The 13,810-nt window shown below is 48.7% G+C and overlaps 1 protein-coding gene across 2 annotated transcripts in view; it reads left to right on the forward strand.

Annotated features, from left to right (window-relative positions):
* Positions 1-72: 72 nt before the first annotated feature.
* The window catches only part of SPMIP10 (sperm microtubule inner protein 10), a 56,410-nt gene continuing 42,672 nt past the window's right edge, over positions 73-13,810 (forward strand). For both annotated transcript variants that reach the window (XM_075854795.1, XM_075854796.1), the window contains exons 1-2: positions 73-158; positions 9,063-9,190. The gene's annotated coding sequence lies outside the window, so the exon portion shown is untranslated. The remainder of the gene's footprint in view (positions 159-9,062; positions 9,191-13,810) is intronic.

Genomic DNA, 13,810 nt, shown 5'->3' on the forward strand with positions numbered 1-13,810 from the left:
CATAGCCTGAGACTAAATTCAAATTGGAGCTTTAGGTGCGGGGATCACTGGGGGGAGGTGAAGCGTAGACTGTACAATAGGAGGGGGGTTGGTAACAGGGCTGCACCGTAACATGGAGCTTATTGTCATAGTATAGTATGGTGGACGTAGTGCACAAGGTATGTGGGGTGACAGCGAAGTGCAGCTACCAACGCTTTCTGTACTGGCTACAGACCTATATAAAGATCTATTTACACAGAGCGGTTTCATGGTGTGTAAACAGATGTCATATGTACATTACAAAGAGAGATTGTTGTACTGTAGGCCACTTTCACATGGCTATTATGCATCAATATTTAGAAGCCAAAACCAGGACTTGAAAATAAACAGAAAAAAGTATAATGGAAAGATTTGCTCCTCTTCCAAGTCTTCAACCCACTCCTGGTTTTGGCTTCTAAATCCTGATGCAAAATTCTGTCACGTGAAAATGTTTGAGCCAAAGCCAGAAGTAGATTAAAAAGGAAAAGAAAAGATAAAGCAAGAACTTATAATACTCCTCCCTCCTCGATCCACCTCTGGCTTTGGCACAAAAAACGACACCAGACTTTGCACCTAAACTCAATGACGCGTATTTATTAAAGGGGTTGTCCACTTTTTATTTATTTTTAATTCATTTATAGACTAGGAAATCATACAGTTTTCTAATACACATGAATTTAAAATTCTTCTCGCATACATTTCTTATATCAGTGCAGTTGCCTCTGTCATAGGATAACTGAGTGGACTAAAGATAGTGTCAGTCATGTGTCCCACCAACCACACACACGGGCGGATTTGGCATTTCTGGGGCCCCAAGCAATGACACCTGTAGAGAGTGTCACACACAGTGCCCCTGGTAGGTAGTGCCACTAACAGTGCCCCTGGTAGATAGTGCCACTCACAGTGCCCCTGGTAGATAGTGCTACATGCAGTGACCCTGGTAGATAGTGCTACATGCAGTGACCCTGGTAGATAGTGCCCCTGGTAGATAGTGCTACATGCAGTGACCCTGGTAGATAGTGCCACACACAGTGTTTCTTGAAGACATTGCCACATAGTGATCCCTGTAGATAGTGCCCCATTTAGTAATAATGCCCCCCAAACAAATAATAAACTTATACTCACCTAGACCCGTTCCCACAGTGAACGGAACAGCAAGCCACCTCAGCCGCAATAGCCTTGAAGCTTTATGAGACGTTGAGACGGATTCTAGCGAATGTCGGTGCGATGCAGTGACGTCATCGCGTCGGCCAGCGCAGGGCTCCTGTCCATGCGTCTCATAGGCTCCAATCCTAACGTGGCCAGTGGCCTAGTGAATGGTATTCAATTGCATCAGGGTCCTGAGGAAGCATAATAAATGTGTCAGTTGCCCGGTGATCTGGGACTTATGCCCCGGATGCACTGTGCTAGCGACACCACTCCAACTGTATATGTATTCCGAAAAAAAGTATGTGAGCAGAATTTCTAATACATGTATATCAGAAAACAGTATGATTTATTATTCTGCAAATAAATAAAAAAATAAATAAAAACTGGACAACCCCTTTAAGACTGGCGCTTCAAACTCCAGTCTTAATAAACGATGTATTGGAGTAAGATGCAACACATTTGGAGTAAGATGCGATTACGGCCACGAGCCATCCATTCGCCTCTATCATCAAGCATAAAGTATGCTCATCTCACCGCTCCTCTTCTTCCCTCTGGGTCCCCGCAGGCGCCCTCAGCATGCTGCGGCTTATACATGGACCTGACTTAGAGAAGTGTCTGGGCCTTATCTGCGACGCAGCACTCAACATCCTGAGTGCTGTGTCATATATAACGTCCTGAGTGCTGTATCACATACAACCAGGGCCGGCCTTATGATAGATGGCGCCCCATGCGAAATTATCCACCCACAGTATAATTCCCTATATAGTGCCCCCAGGGCCGCCATCAGGAATTTCAGGGCCCCCTACAGCTAAATTTTCTGGGCCCCCCTACCGTGGCACCGCCTGTTAACGGTACTCCGTCCAGCACTATATCATGGTACCCAGGACCGCCATCAGGGGGGGTATTAGGGGTACTGATGTGAGAGGCCCGGCCAAACCTAATTGAAAGGGGGGCCCGGCAAACTGCCGCGACTTGCCTTTGTTAGAAAAAAAACAGGCCCCTGCAGTGGGGCCTGTTTTTTTCACCAAAAGAATGTCATGAGCTGCGGGCCCTCCTTTCAATTAGGTTTGGCCGGGCCTCTCACATCAGTACCCCTAATACCCCCCCTGATGGCGGCCCTGGGTAGCATGGGGGCCGTCAAACACCGCCGCCCGTGTGACCGTTCGCGCGCACCCGAAAACTCCCGCGCATGCGCACCGGTGACCGCCTGGAACCGCGCAACGAATTTTGAGGCAGATTTTGACCTGCCCACACTATCTTGCCGCGTTTTTTTTGCTGCGTTTTTTACTCGCGGCGATTGAGGACAGCAGACAAAAAACGCAGCGAAAAATGAATTTTCTGCCTCCCATTGATTTCGATGGGAGGTCAGAGGCGGAACCGCGGCAAGAAAGGACGTGCTGCTTTTTCTTTTTTCCGCGACTGGCTCCCATTGATTTAATCTGAAATCAATGGGAGGCGGTTTTGGAAGTTTTTTGGTGCCGATTCTGACGCAGTGTCCGAGTCAATATCAAGGCCCAAAAACTCTGTGAACTGGGCCTTATTGTTAGGGCTTATTCAGACAAACGTGTAATACATCCGTGCAACGTGCGTGATTTTCACGCGCCTCGCACGGACCTATGTTACTCTATGGGGCCGTGCAGACTGTCAGTGATTTTCACGCAGCGTGAGTCCGCTGTGTAAAACTCACGACATGCCCGATATTTGTGCATTGTTCGCGCATCACGCACCCATTGAAGTCAATGGGTGGGTGAAAATCACTCCCAGCACTTCCGCAGCAGTATAAACTATGAATGAAAACAGAAATGCACCACGTGCTAGAAACATACAAACACAGTGTCATAATGATGGCGGCTGCGCGAAAATCACGCGTATGATGCGTGGCTGTGTGATTTTCGTGCAGCCGCCATCATTATGACACTCTGTTTGTATGTTTGTAGCACGTGGTGCTTTTCTGTTTTCATTCATAGTTTATACTGCTGCGGAAGTGCTGGGAGTGATTTTCACGCACCCATTGACTTCAATGGGTGCGTGATGCGCGAGCAATGCACAAATATCGGACATGTCGTGAGTTTTACGCAGCGGACACATGGACACACGCTGCGTGAAAATCACTGACAGTCTGCACGGCCCCATAGAGTAACATAGGTCCGTGCGAGGCGTGTGAAAATCACGCACGTTGCACGGATGTATTACACGTTCGTCTGAATAAGCCCTAACAATAAGGTCCAGTTCACAGAGTTTTTGGGCCTTGATATTGACTCGGACACTGCGTCAGAATCAGCACCAAACAACTTCCAAAACCGCCTCCCATTGATTTAATCTGAAATCAATGGGAGCCAGTCGCGGAAAAAATAAAAAGCAGCACGTCCTTTCTTGCCGCGGTTCCGCCTCTGACCTCCCATCGAAATCAATGGGAGGCAGAAAATGCATTTTTCGCTGCGTTTTTTGTCTGCTGTCCTCAATCGCCGCGGGCCAAAAACGCAGCAAAAAAACGCGGCAAGATAGTGTGGGCAGGTCAAAATCTGCCTCAAAATTCTGTAAGGAATTTTGAGGCAGATTTTTTTTCTGCCTGCAAAATACTCTGTGTGAACGGGGCCATACAGAAACAGCACTTTCAGACACTTTACTCACCGTGTCAGAAGAGCTGCTCCCACTCCAGTCCTCTTCAGGCGATGTCTTCGGTCCAGACGTCCAGTCCTTCACCTCCAGCCAGGCTCCAGGTAAGTTGTGTCCGCGGCTGCGCGCGCTTCGTTCGCGGGTGCGCGGGCGGTCTAGAGTGCGGGCTTTCGTGGGTGCGTGCTCGCGGACGCTCGCGAGTGCGCACGCGCGGGAGGTTCCTTGTGCGCGCGCGGGAGGTTCCTAGTGCGCGCGCGCGGGAGCTTCCTTGTGCGCGCGCGCGCGAGGTTCCTTGTGCGCGCGCGCGGGCGGTTCGACGGCCCCCATGACGAGAGGGGGGCCTGCAGCTCACGACATTCTGTGGTGAAAAAAACGGGCCCCATTGCAGGGGCCCGTTTTTTTCTACCAATGGCAAGTCGCGGCAGTTGCCGGGCCCCCCTTTCAATTAGGTTTGGCCGGGCCCCTCACACCAGTACCCCTAATACCCCCCTGATGGCGGCCCTGAGTGCCCCCACCTACACAGTATAATGCCCTATTAGTGCCTCACACACAGTATAATGCTCCTTTAGTGCCCCATACACAGTATAATGCCCCTTTAGTGAACCCATACAGTATAATAATAATATTTAATAATATATTATAACCCCTTCAAGGACACAGTATTTTGTCCTCTAATTTTCCCACACAGTATTATACCCCCTGTAGTTCCCCTACACACTATAATGTCCGCTTAGTGGCCTCCACACAGTATAATGCCCCCCTCCCCTGGCTGCCACACACAGCCCACCGTCTTGTAGATAGTGCCACCCTGTAGATTGTGCCATACAGCCTCCCTGTAGACAGTGCCATAATCCCTCACCTCCTCCTTGTAGACAGTGCCATAATGCCACACCTCTCCCTTGTAGACAGTGCCATAGAGCCCCCACATCCCCCTTGTAGACAGTGCCATACAGCCTCCACCTAACCCTTGTAGACAGTGGCATAAAACCCCTGTACCCCCCTCCTTGTAGACAGTGCCATACATACCCCCACCTCCCCCTTGTAGACAGTGGCATACATCCCTCCACCTCCCCCTTGTAGACAGTGCCCCCAAACAAAAAAAAATTGCACTCAACGTTCCCACGACGAACTGAGCTGCTCCACATTGCCGACGACGGGATCCTTGCGTAGGCCGGTGTGATCCTGTAGCCTAGTACAGAGTTTCCCAACCTTTTCGGACTCGAGGCACCCCTGGAAAAAAAAATGTCCTCAGGGAACCCCTACCAAAAATAGTTTAGAGAAAGACAGAAAATGGCTAAGAACAAGCACTACATCCTTGGGGTATGTTCACACAGGGTTTTTTGTAAGGCAGAAAAAAAACTGCCTCAAAATTACTTCAGGACGTTTCAGGCAGCCTTTGAATTGACAGCGTTATTTGAAGTTTGTTTTTTTTGTGGTTTTTTTAAGCCGTTGAAGCTAATGCAAAAGACACAGGCAAAAAAACGCTCCAAACGAGCGCTGCAGGTATTTTCAACCTCCTATTAATTTCAATTGGAGGTCAGAGGTGGAAACCACTTGAAGACCATCAGCCCCCACTCACAGTAAAATGACCATCAGCCCCCACTCACAGTAAAATAACCATCACCTCCCCACTCACCGTAAAATGACCATCAGCCCCCACTCATAGTAAAATGACCATCAGCCCGCCACTCACAGTAAAATGACCATCAGCCCCCCCCCCACTCACAGTAAAATAACCATCAGCCCCCCACGCACAGTAAAATAACCATCAAGCCCCCACTCACAGTAAAATGACCATCAGCCCTCCACTCACAGCAAAATGACCATCAGCCCCCCCACTCACAGTAAAATAACCATCAGCCCCCCACTCACAGTAAAATAACCATCAGCCCCCCCTCACAGTAAAATAACCATCACCCCCCCCCCCCCCGCTCAAAGTAAAATGACCATTAGTCCCCCACAGTAAAATGACCCAGCCCGCCACTCTCACTAAAATGACCATCAGCCTGCCACTCACAGGTGCCCCTTGTAGGTAGTGCCACACAGCCCCCTGTAGATAGTGCCACAAAGCCCCTTGTAGATAGTGCCACACAGCCCCTTGTAGGTAGTGCCACACAGCCCCCTTGTAGGTAGTGCCACACAGCCCCCTGTAAGTAGTGCCACACAGCCCCTTTGTAGGTAGTGCCACACAGCCCCCTTGTAGGTAGTGCCACAGAGCCTCCTTGTAGTTAGTTCCACCCCCCTATAGAATGTGCCACACTTCCCCTGTAGGTAGTGCCACACAGCCCCCTTAAAGGTAGTGCCACACAGCCCCCTTGTAGGTAGTGCCAGACACCCCTTTGTAGGTAGTGCCACTCAGCCTCCTTGTAGATAGTGCCACACAGCCCCCTTGTAGGTAGTGCCACTCAGCCCCCTTGTAGATATCACTCCCCTTCCTGTAGATAGCACCACTGTAGCTCCCTGAAGGAGCAGAATCCCCTTGTGGCCGGGGATTCCTCTCCTGGACGGAGCGCTTGATGCCTCTGTCCATATATGGACAGTGATATCAGGGACAACTCCTGAAGCAGAATCTCGGTCCACAGCGTTGCCGACGCTGTGACCGGGGATTCCACTCCAGGAGAAGCCCCTGAGGTCTCTGTCCATTTATGGACAGTAACGTAAGGGGCTTCTCCTGGAGCCGAATCGCCGGCCATAGCGGAGTTGCCCCTGATGTCACTGTCCATAAATGGACAAAGATGTCAGGGGCTTCTCCTGGAGTGGAATCCCCGGTCACAGCATCGGCAACACTGTGGACAGGTATTCCCGCTTCAGGAGTTGCCCCTGATATCATTGTCCATATATGGATAGAGACATCAACAGGGGGCTCCTTCAGTGGCACTAGTAGATAGCAGAGCAGGCAGTTACCTCCCTGCTGTAACGTCCGTGGTCGCTGACCACGAACTCCTTCCATCCAGTCGATGCCCTTCTCTCCAGAGATGTCTGCACATACGGCCGTCCTGTTCCACAGTGACCACCAGGGCGCGCTCGCGAGTTCAGTCCAGACTTAAGAAGCCAAAGCGCACGCAGGTGGGAGATTGAGCTGATTGCTCCCAGAGCACCCTGGGCTATAAGAAGGTCCCAGCCCAATCCTCCCAATGCCTGAGCGTTGTTTGTTGTATCCTAGTTTGTCTATGCAAATGGTCTCCTAGTGTCTTCCAGTTCCCAGTGTTTCCCGTACCCGTATCCTGTATCCCGTGCATCCTGGTCAAGTGCCATGCTGAGCTGTAGTCGTGCTGTGCTGCATACCACGCCTGTCCTGCTACTCCACGCCTGATGTCTGCCTGTTGCCTAGTCCCAGCTGAGCCTGCCTTGCTACTGTCTGAGCTGCCACAGGTACCCTATATGAACTATAGACTGTTTCCTGTGTCCTCTTGGCCAGCTGCCATACCGCCAAGGCAGCACGGTCCAGTGGGTCCACGAATCCAACGTGACACCTGCTCTGCTGTAGTATTCAATAGTTTCTGAGTCCTAAGGATCCTCGTGCCCATGTCACCGCTAGTAACTGTTATGGCTGCTACAGCGGTAGCGATATCGCTGAGAGAAGAGGAAGCGCCCAGGCGGAAAGGCAGCTGCTGAGTTACCGGGCCCAGGCGCTTCTGAAACACATGTATGGGAAGGGAGCCAGCACAGCTTCCCCTTCCACCTGCTGGAGTGATGCGCCCTGTGCAATGGCACAGGTCGCACACCCATAAGACCAGTCCTGCATACAACGTCATATAAGCCGCAGCATGCTGAGGGAACCCAGAGGGGAGAAGAGGTTAGGTAAGTATACTGTTTTTTAATTTAATTGTCTGATGGGTTGGTTAGTCAAATCTGGGAGGCCAAGGTATGTGGCTGGGCACTGACGTAGAAAGCTTGGTAAATTTCCCCCAATATGTATTTCCAGCCTAAGCCTATGTTGCTGCAGATTTTCCATCTGGATTTGCAGACATAAAATCCACAGTGTATTAGGCTGGATTCACACGAGCATGTTCGGTCCGTACAGGACGGAACGTATTTCGGCTGCAAGTCCCGGACCGAACACACTGCAGGGAGCCGGGCTCCTAGCATCATAGTTATGTACGACGCTAAGAGTCCCTGCCTCTCTGTGGAACTACTGCCCCGTTCTGAAAACATGATTACAGTACGGGACAGTTGTCCCGCAGTGAGGCAGGGACTCCTAGCGTCGTACATAACTATGATGCTAGGAGCCCGGCTCCCTGCAGTGTGTTCGGTTCGGGACTTGCGGCCGAAATGCGTTCCGTCCTTTACGGACCGCACATGCTCGTTTGAATCCAGGCTACAGTCACAGCAAAGTGGATATGATACATTTCATCCACACACTGCGAGAAATTTCCATGCAGAAATTGACTTGCGGTACAAATTTTTTAATTCACAGCATGTCAATTTATGCCGTGGAATGGTTGCAGATATTACCTATTAACTTCAATGAGGAAGTTATATTCCGCAACAAATTACAAATGTTGCTTTTTTGCTGCGTAATAGATGCATTTCTGCAATAAAAAACTGTTTTCACTTTAATAAAAAAGATACCATACTCACCTCCCCTGGTGCTCCCATAGCGAGACATCCCTGCCACCCCTGGCTGGTCTATGCAGCCGTCCTCCTGTGATGACGTTTAGTCCCATGTAATGCTGCGTCACAAGGGAGTAAACATAATCCTTCTCCAGCTTCATGCATCTCTGAGGTCTTCTTAGGGTCGGTTCACACAGAGATTTTTGCAGGCAGAAAATTCTGCCTGGAAAAATCAGTTCCGGTCTTTGAAGTGGTTTTGTACCACACGCGTTTTTGTTTTTTTAATGAGAAAGCACCTGTGAAACCCACACTCCCAATCTCATCTTCTTTATTTAAACACCTTTTGCCAATTAGTTATTGGAGAAATCATTAAAGGAGGTTCACTTACTTTTTCTCCCTGCACTGTGGATGGATGTTTACTCAATGTGCTCAATAAAAGACATGAACAGTACAACTATTTGTCTGTTATTAGTGTAGCTAGATTGGGTTTGTCTACAATTGTGACTTAGATAATTTTATTAGTAATCAATGCAGAAATCCAGGTAATTTTAAAGGGTTCACTTACCTTTTCTTGCAACTGTGCTTACGCTTCGTTCCCGGCCGCCTTTTCTTGGTTGGGGCACCTGGTTGAACTTGACTCTTTGAGGTGGGATTCTACAATAGCATTCACATTCAGTAATTTACACGACAAAATCCAGCTGTGTAACGTGTTGTTTTTTTTGCAGATTTGGCAGTGGATTTTACTGTTTGCAATACCAAGGGGAAATCTACAGCGTGCCCTGAAATTTGCACAGATTTTCTCTGCAGCATGTGAATGGAGTTTTCTTGTATTACAGATCAGTGCCCATAGTCTGTAAGTGCCCATACTGTATCCCCGAGTGATTTTATGCTCCATTGCACACCCTATTATGGAGGTATTCTGCCCGAGAAGCCCTGAAGTTTCTCTTCTGTTACATATACTTTTCTATGACTAGAGTTTTACAATACATACAAGCCAAGGGTGGCTTAAAATCCATCACAGAAAAAACACACATTGGAATTTTCGGTGAGAATAAGGACTTATTTAGACGAACGTGTAATACGTCCATGCGACGCGCGTGATTTTCACGCGCCTCGCACGGACCTATTTTAGTCTATGGGGCCGTGCAGACTGTCCGTGAGTTTCACGCAGCGTGTGTCCGCTGCGTAAAACTCACAACATGTCCGTTATGTGTGCGTTGTTCACGCATCACGCACCCATTGAAGTCAATGGGTGCGTGAAAATCACGCGCAGCACACGGAAGCACTTCCGTGTGACGCGTGTGATTCGCGCAACAGCAGTAAAAAGTATGAATGAAAACAGAATAGCACCACGTGCTTTTCTGTTTACAAACATACAGAGTGTCATAATGATGGCGGCTGCGCGAAAATCACACAGCCACGTATTATATGAGGGTGACACACGGAGCTGTTAAGTACCTTTTGCGCGCGCAAAACGCACACGCTCGTGTAAATCCGGCCTTAGTCGCATGTCATTTTTATTGCCATAGGAAATTGAATGTTATTTGATTTTAAGTCGCCATATAGTCATAACCCTCAAGGTGTAAATATTCTTATTACAACCGTAACAATGTCAGCTATGAGTCAAATGCACCAACTGTGACAACTGCCTATCCACACAGCATTCCTCCCACAGTACTGGTGATCCTTACCTTTTCTATGAGTAAGGCCTCATGCACACAAACTTATTTTTGTCCTCCCGTAAATACTGGCGTAAATACGGGTCCGGTGTCACACGTATTCGACCCGTATTGCACCAGTATTTACGTACCCGTGCCCGTAAATACGGATCTGGTGTCACCAGTATTCCACCCATATTTACAGGCACGTTTTCGCTGCAAAATTGCACTGCATTAATCGGCAGCCCCTTCTCTGTATCAGTGCAGGATAGAGAGAAGAGGCAGCCCTTTCCGAGGTAAAAGTAAAAGAAATGAATACTTACCCGGCCGTTGCCTTGGTGACGCGTCCCTCTCTTGACATCCAGCCCGACCTCCCTGGATGACGCGGCAGTCCATATGACCGCTGCAGCCTGTGATTGGCTGCAGCGGTCACATGGGCTGAAACGTCAACCCGGGAGGCCGGACTGGAGGGAGTTCTGGGTAAGTATGAACTTCTATATTTTTTACACATTGATTTATATTGTGATCGGAAGTCACTGTCCAGGCTGCTGAAACAGTTACTGCCGATCAGTTAACTCTTTCAGCACCCTGAACAGTGACTATTTACTGACGTCGCCTAGCAACGCTCCCGTAATTACGGGTGCACACACGTAGTCACCCGTAATTACGGGAGCCCCATAGGATTCTATGGGCCTGCCCGTGCCGTAATTACGGCCTAAAATAGGACATGTTCTATATTTTTCAACGGCACGGGCACCTTCCCGTAAGCATACGGGGAGGTACCCGTGGCCAATAGAAGTCTATGGGCCGTAATTACGGGCGTTTTTACGTTCGTGTGCATGGGGCCTAAGGTGGAGGATTGCTCAATTGCTTTTAGATTTTAACCCCTAGGCGCACCACGACGCAACTGTACAAGTCCTGGTGGCCAGTGTCTTAGCGCACGAGGACGTACAGCTACTGCGCAGTTCCCGGTGCACACTGTCGGCAACATTGTGCACCGGGAACCGGGAGGACAGCTGTCCCCAACAGCTGACACTCCACTGTTGCCGATCAGCGGCTCATTTCCGCTGATTTCTGCAATTAACCCCTTAAATGCGGCGATCGATTGCAATCGGCGCATTTTAGGGGTTTCTAGCACATCGGCAAGCCTCACAATGAAATTGTGAGGTTTGCCGATGGCTAGCATGGCGACCAGAGGCAAAACAATGGCCTCTGTCTTTGCCATGTAGAGGAAGTCACTGTGAAGTTCCGGACGCACACTGTCGGTGACAGTGTCGGTGACAGTGTACATTGGGAACCGGGAGGTCAGCTGTCCACAACAGCCATCCTCATCGCCGCTAATTTGGGCAATTAACCCCCTAAATGCGGCGCTCGATTGCGATCGCTGCATTTAGGGGGTTTGTAGCACATTGGCAGCCCCCATGCAATTGTGGGGGTTGCTGATGCTTGTGATGGCATCCGGAGGCCAGACAACGGCCTACGGGTCTTCTATGTATGGAAGCCTATGAGGACCAGCCTCTGGCTGGTCCTCGTAGACTTAGAGTATGTTCATACGGCTTAACAAAATACTGATTTTCAGATGTTTTTGTAACTACATGCGTTTTTCGAGGTGTATTTTACGGACGTTATTGGAGCTGTTTTTCAATGGAATCAATGAAAAACTGCTCCAAAAACGTCCCAAGAAGAGACATGCACTTCTTTGACGCGGGCGTCTTTTTACGCGCCGTCTTTCGACAGCGATGCGTAATATTATTCGTAAAACCTATTGAAAGCAATGAGCAGATGTTTGTAGGTGTAATGGAGCCGTTTTTTCAGACATAATTCGAAGCGTAAAATGCCCGAATTACGTCTGAAAACAGTGCGTGTGAACATACCCTTAGGCTGGGTTCACACGACTTATTTTCAGATGTAATGGAGGCGTTTTACGCCTCGAATTACGTCTGAAAAAATGCCTCCAATACGTCGGCAAACATCTGCTCATTACTTTCAATGGGCTTTACGTTGTACTGTGCCGACGACCTGTCATTTTACGCGTCGCTGTCAAAAAACGGCGCGTAAAATAACAGCCTCGTCAAAGAAGTGCAGGACACTTCTTGGGACGTATTTGGAGCCATTTTTCATTGACTTCAATGAAGAACAGCTCCAAATTACGTCCGTAAAAGACGCGGCGAAAAACGCCAGTACATGCATTTACGTCTGAAATTCAGGAGCTGTTTTCTCCTGAAAACAGCTCCGTAATTTCAGACGTAAATGCAGTTATCGTGTGCACATACCCTTACTGTCAGAGTGACTGTGATGTCACACTGACAGTTGGAATACATTACACTACCTAGGTAGTGTAATGTATTCTAGCAGCGATCAGAGCTGCAGGTAAAAAACAGAAAGTGTAAAAAGTAAAAAAATAAAATAAAAAAAAGTTAATATTTTTTTTTACAAAAGTGTAAAAATAAAAGATTTTTTCTTTCTATGATAAGGCCCCATGCAGATGAACGTGCTTTTGCGGACGCAATTCCCCCGAAAATCCACGGGAGAATTGCGGCCCCATTCATTCCTATGGGGCCATGCACACGACCGTGGTTTTCACGGTCCGTGCATGGCCTGGGAGCCTTATTACGGCCATGTTCTGCGGTCCAGGCACATTGAAAATAATGGCCGCGGCCATGTGCATGGCCCGCGATCTGCGGGAGGCTCGCGGCTGACCCGAAAATCACGGCCGTGCACATGGCTACGGTCGTGTGCATGAGGCCTAAGTCTCTTATTATAGGAAAAAATGAAAACATTAAAAAAACAGTACACATATTTGGTATCACCGCGTTCGTAACGACCCAAACTATAAAACTATAATGTTATTTTTCCCGCACGGTGAACAACGCAAAGAACACCGCAAAAAAAATGAAAAAAAAACAATGCCAGAATCACTATTTTTTTATCACCTCCCCTCCCAAAATATAGAATAAAAAGTGATCAAAAAGTCGCATGTACCCCAAAATAGTACCAATAAAAACTACAACCCGTCCCGCAAAAAACAAGCCCTTAGGCTGGATTCACACGAGCGTGGTGTTTTTGCGCGCGTAAAAAACGCGACGTTTTTGTTGCGTTGTAGTTGCGTGTGGCATCCGTAAGGGCTGCGTTAGTGCGTTTTTAACGCGCGTATGGCATGCGTTTTTTACGCACGTAAAAACAACGGAGGGTGGAGTAATGGAGAGGGCAGCCTACAAAAAGACACCTTCTCCAACACCTGCTTGATGTGAGCACATGTTCGCATCCTGTTGGCACCTTGCAAACTACTTTTGGTCGTGTAGGGTGTTTCTTGCCTTGTTTGCAGGTATAAAGTCAACATTATGCCCTTGACTCCGCTGGGCCGTGTGCTAATATCCTGGATGGTTTCTCGGAGATTTGGTGAGCGGCGACCCATGCTTCAGGAGGGAACCCAGAGAAGAGGGAGGATTTGGGTTCATCCTCTTGTGGCCCAGCGCACCTCAAAAGGCCATTTTCATACTCTATATGATGACCTTTGCAGCCACCCCGAGAAATTTCGGTCGTTTTGCCGCATGTCTGTGTCGACATTTGATATTCTGCTGGACCAGATTCGCCCAGGAATCACCTACCAGGACACAAACATGCGGCGCTGCATTTCCCCCGAGGAGCGACTCTTTGTGACGTTGAGGTATGTGTGTTTTATACAATTGCAGCTTACAGGACGGTGTGCGGGTGTCATGTCCTACATCACGTTTATTTGTGTGTTGTGTTTTTGCATCTCGCCCATGTAGATTTCTTGCTACAGGAAACAGCTATCATTCGCTACATTTCGAATT

The sequence above is a fragment of the Rhinoderma darwinii genome, chromosome 1, assembly GCF_050947455.1.
Source record: "Rhinoderma darwinii isolate aRhiDar2 chromosome 1, aRhiDar2.hap1, whole genome shotgun sequence".
NCBI lineage: Eukaryota > Metazoa > Chordata > Amphibia > Anura > Rhinodermatidae > Rhinoderma > Rhinoderma darwinii.